A 6,000-nucleotide genomic window follows, 5' to 3' on the forward strand; every position below is an offset into this window, starting at 1 on the left:
AAGAAAAATTTATTGAAAAGTGAATCTAAAGCACGATGCATGGAGATGGTTCTTAACATCCCATGATACATATAATGTCACCTAAAAGTTGAGGAGTGTCACAAGGTACAAATTTTGTGCCTTGATGTAAATACCATCGATTGGTGAATACTTAAATGACTTTGGAACCTTGATCTGTGGCAGACTGAACAGTCCATCCTACGTCACCTTGAACTGGATCTTTAGCATACTTTAAATGTCCAAAAGCTTTGAGTAGGTTGGCATCTTTTACCATGAAGTAAAGGGGTCTACTATTTTCTCTTGTCTTTGTGAAGTTAATGGAGGTGTAGAACGAAGAAGTTTGGTAGTTGCTTTCTCTCGACTGATGTGAAATTCTTGTTCTTGGAAAGAACGCATTTAATTTTCAAAATATTTGTGTTGAATAAAAAAAATGTCGTTGAATATGTGGAGTCATGGGTCCTCTTCTTCCATAGTGAATTTTAAAAACTTCCATGGGTTTCATGATATTCTTTTCTTCAACGACACGTAATAATCCAAAGCTCTGTCTACCTCCTTTAGGTAATCCTCCGATTACATCTGTCAGATCTTCGAGTTTCGCTACTTTTATATCGTTTTGTGAATACTTCAAGGATAATTCTCGCAGTGTCTAGGTGATCACTTCAATTTGATTTTGCATGGTGACGAAAGTGGATATAATAAATAATGAAATGGTTTATATGAGAAGATGGACAAAAAAATCGGTTTTATACTGACGTCAGCCCATTTTTGGTTTGAAACAAGGTTAAAACGAAATAATGCAAAATTCCTTTAAAAACAATTTTTTATTTTAGTTTGTCTGCTTACGTCATTTTCATGGTAAATAGGAAGGACAAGTTTCATATACTGGTCACGAGATCCTGACACGGGAGAGGAGATTATTGTTTGGCATCGATTTTATCCAACTCAGGAAAAAAATTTGGAAAAGATTTTGTCGTGGTGGTCGAGGAGGAAGAAGAAGAAAGCGTGGCCGAAATAGTTCCTACTTCGACTTCCATTCCTAAAACTGTGGTAAAGAGAACTAAGAGAAGTGTAAAAACTTTGCCTGTCGACGCTATTCCACCTCTGCCTAAGTGGAAGAAAGAAGATAATTGTCTGAATGTTCTCTTGAAAGAAATGGGATTTAACTGACTCCGCAAGATTCAATTGCCCTATGGCATACCCGAAGATGGTGGAATGCCTGTCTACCTCATGACACATACGCTTTATCGTTAACCAGAAGAAGTAGAAGAACTCAGGAGTTCCCCGGACAATGATGAATTCTCATGCTGTATTCACAAACTTCAACCCCAGAAAAAAGCCACCTCCAAAGCTGGTTAGGAATATCTCTACTGTACCCAAAAAGAATGTCCTGTGTTACTGGGGTTTGATCGTGCTTACAATTATCGAATCGTGGTTATTATACCGATTATTTAGCACCTATCTGTCATGACCTTGTCCTCTAAAAAAAGGGGTTAAAACACAAATACGAGAGACCCATGCAACTTTGAATGTCAGTCTACCAGCAGTCCCAACCGTATTTTCCTCCGCTGTCAGAAAAACCGGTGTCTCATCTTTCAATGGAATGATGAAGATTCCGGCAATCGAGATCAACGATGATGGGAAAAAGCAAATAACCGCCCCTTCATTATCAGCAAATCTTTTGATTACCCATTGTGGAAACAAGTCAAAGCCACAGATTTCCACAGAGCTGATGATGGTACCAACCAAATTGTGCATGAACAAGATGGGTATGGACTTATCTACAGACCTGAGGACAAACATGAACTTTTACGTAATGTGTATTCCATTCATCATTTGCACGAGAAACAATCTGACAAGTATACGAGACATTCATGCCAAAAAACTTTCAGTGTATTCTTCACGATGGTATCGAGAAGAGTTCCTTTGACAACGATGACTTTGACGTCCGATGCACCTTCAACTTCACCCGCGTTTGGTTTTGATGCCACAGAAGCTAGTCCACGAGTTCAAACTTTTTCCAACAAAGTGAACGAATTAGAGACGCGGTTCAAGAAGTCTTCTTCCAAAAGAAGACTACTGAAGAAGAATAAAAAGAAAACGTTTGCTAAAGAAAACTTTGTGAAGAAGATTCTGAGAGGACCACCACGACGTCGCATGAATAACAACACTACTTTGAATAGTTCAATAAGTAAATTGAGATGGGTAAAAATACCTTTTGTAAAGTTGATTCTTAAAAAAAGAAAGAATAGAGAGAACTAATGAGACCTGAAATAAAGAGTGCATGAAACAATGAAATATCATTTTGTAGAAGACATTGTCACCATGAGTGTCTTCGCTTGTTTGTCGACTCTCTGGGTCGAGGGAATCGATCGATTAACATGGAAAATCGTTTTTTTTGTAAACTGTGTCAGGATTTCACCCAACAAGACTCATAGTTCTCGACACGACTATTTTTATGATGTCTAGGATACCATAGAAATGTTCATAGAAGATCATAAGGATGGCTTATCACCCATGGGATTATTTTCCGTAGTCGTGACCACTCCCTTTCGTTTAATCGTAATTGTCTCAAGTTTAAATCACAAATTTCTATAGGAGGTCTAGAGTTATTTCAAAGAAATCAAAAATATATATACGTATCGGTACACTTCCATATTCCATTTGAACCAGCTAGTAACGCGTCTTCATTGCTGTCGTCATTGTCATGGCACCGAACCAGTAGAAAAAGAAAATGATTAAGAAAGAAAGAAAATTATTGGAAGCTTACGGAAATCTCGTGAAACCCGGAAGCTTAGGTGGTGTCTCGCGTTCGCGCGTCAATACGGTCTCAAACCTGACAAAGCTTTAGAAATTTTGGGAAAAAAGTATTTGACTTACGCTTTCCATCGTCGAGGAAGACGACGAAGATTTCCTACTTTACCAGTCGTGGTCTTTGGTATAGATAAACAATGGGTAACTGATCTGGTCGAAGTGCAATCTATAGCCCAATACGATGGAAGAAATCGTTTTCTATTAGTCATCATTGATGTCTTTTCGAAATTTACACAGATTCAACCCACCAAATCTAAAAGAAGGTGAAAACGTTGCAGAAGCCCTTAAAAAAATTTTAAAATGCGCCAAAGGACAGAAACCCCGAAAAACCTCAGATGGATGATAGAGAAGAATTTTACAATGGCACTTTTCAGAATTTGAGAAAGATAAAGGCATTCTACACCTTTCAACCAGAGGAAATACCAAAGCCAGCATGGCAGAAAGATTCAACCATACCTTGAAAGATAGGCTTTATCGTTATGTCACCCAGTCTAATTCCTTGAAGTATTTGAACATCTTGCAAGCTTTGATAGATGGGTACAATCAATCGTATAACCGTAGTACTGCAATGAAAACCTCTCAAGTCAATACTGAGAATATGTGTGGGACACGTATGCGAAACGACTCCGTTGAAAGGAAGAGGATCGTACAAGACCGCCTTTCAAAGTCGGTTTGAATGAAAAGGCTAGGACGTTCCAAAAAGGGTACCTATCAGGTAGGACGGATGAACTGTTCATCATTTCGGGAATGGTACCGGAACTCGTGAACAAAGTCAAAGAAATGATACCTTTTACGGACAAGACTTACAAAAAGTGTAAGTGCCCGACGATGCCTTATGTGACATCCAAAAAGTCTTGAAATGAAGCGGAAATAAAGTGCTGGTGAAATGGATCAGTTGGCTAGACAAATTTACCTCCTGGGTGGATAACAAAGATGTCGAGAAGACTTGAAGAAGGACAAATTCGTCTGGATCCGTTGCTAGGGGATTTTACGAGCAATCGAGAACTTACGCCAGTACGGATGAATTTGCCGGGAATAGACCTCAATCGTTCAGCAATCGATTACCTTATCAGATACGTCCTTAAGAACGCGGATGGAAAGTGGGATTATCCCAGATCCCTTTTCCTAAACCTGGACCCATTTTATCACGTTAAGACGAACGACGAGGACGAAATATTATTCCCACATTTTTTCAAATCGCATAGTCCTGATGCCAAGAGGAAATATCGGTCACTGCACAGTGAGATGCACATATAAAAAACGTACCTCTTGTTGCGTGGATCTCATGAAATTCATCGTCAACAAATACAATACTGACAAGAATTGGTTTTTCGACCCAGGGACTCAATACACATACACGCAAGTTTACCAAGAAAGACGATCCATCGTTAGATTATTCCAGAGTCTTGACAGAAGGAAATGGTTAAGTGACTTTTCGATGGGAAGGAGAAGATTTGATTATAGATAACAAAGAGACTTTCAAAGAGGAAACGAATGCGTTAGGAAGGGCCATGCGAGGACCTCCCACCATCAAATTCCACGGAAGAATGGCTGTAGAAATGAAATGGTTGATTTATTCAACCATCCATGCAAGATGGGAGACCACGGGACACCTTACTCCAAAGTTTCCCGCAGGTGCAAACTCCTTCAAGAATGGATGAGTGATCCGGGCCGTTCTTTTTGGAAGAAACCATATAATGTCATCAGTTGTGTGTCCAAAGGGGATTCAGGAGAGGATTAAAAAAAGGGTTGATAAGCAAATTGAAACGGCAATCGGCCAAATGACTCAAATTGTATTCGGTGCAAAATGAGTCGCATCGAGCCCGTGTATTCTAGAATTATGTCTTAGGTATGTTCGAGAAGAGGTTTGGGAGTGGGTAGACAAACAGGTAGAACTTTCGCTTTGATTGATAATGATCTTGAACATAAACTTCCACCGGATTTTAATTTCTCAGACCTTGAAGTGATTGAAAGACATAGATTACACTCCCCATGGGAAAAACATCATGGTAGGGACTGTCCATAGACCCCCGTATCGAAACTTTTCTATGTTCCTAAAGAGATTTAATGATATCTTTTCCAAAATTTCTAAAGACAACAAGCAATTTTACGTGATGGGCGATTTTAATCTCGATCCACCCTCGATCTACAATCATCACATGCCTACGCAGGAATTCATTGTTAGCTTGTTCTCTCACGCGTTCCTTCCACCAATTTTTTAATCCAACACGCCTGACTTCTTACTCAGCAACACTTCTAGACAATATATTCACTACTCATCTTCCAAAAGATGTCTACAGCGGTATTATTCTAAATTATCGATCAGATCACTTTCCGGTCTTTGCATATTTTCACGATGAACATATGCCTCCGGCCGGAGGAAAAACAGTTTTTAAGCGTTCATTTAACGAACGCAACTTCAATAAATCTACTGAACTTCTCTCCCGAAAGAACTGGTCTACGTTTCCAGATGAGGAAGACCCCAATGAATCTTATGACTTTATACACGAACTTACCAGACGATCGCTAAAGCCCTCTTTACCCTCGGCGTTTCGCACGGAAGGCAGGACTGTTACGGATCCCAAAGAGATCGCTGACAGTTTCTGTAAATACTTTTCCGATCTTGGTCCCAACCTGGCAAAAGCTTTACCTAAGGTAAACTATTCTATCCGTTCATTCCTTTTTGACAACAGTGATACACCTCTAACTCTAGGACCTACCGATATTGACAAATTGGAAGATATTTGCAGTGAGTTCTCATTTAGAAAGGCCCCCGGTTATGATAACATCCCGGCACATGTTATCAAAACTTCCTTTCACCTTATCTCTACTCCTCTAGGGAGCACTATTAATCTTTCTTTACAAAAAGGTATTTTTCGGGATAAATTAAAAGTTGCTAAAGTGACCCCTGTATACAGACGAGAGGATACCGGTCCGTTCGTTAATTTCTTTAGTACCCGCTTTTTCAAAATTTTATGTACAACAGACTTAACGAGTTTCCTAGTTCGTTTAATATGTTACAAAGTTGTCAGTTTGTGAAATCAGCGAAGCTGTCTTCTTGGACCTTTCTAAAGCCTTTGATGCTCTTGACCACCAAATGTTGTTCATTTCGACAAAACGCTCATGCAAGCAAATTAGTAGGTGTGGTGTCCCCTAAGGCTCTATTTTAGGTCTTTTGTTATTTATATC

The sequence above is a fragment of the Pocillopora damicornis genome, chromosome 11, assembly GCF_964200805.1.
Source record: "Pocillopora damicornis chromosome 11, jaPocDami1.2, whole genome shotgun sequence".
NCBI lineage: Eukaryota > Metazoa > Cnidaria > Anthozoa > Scleractinia > Pocilloporidae > Pocillopora > Pocillopora damicornis.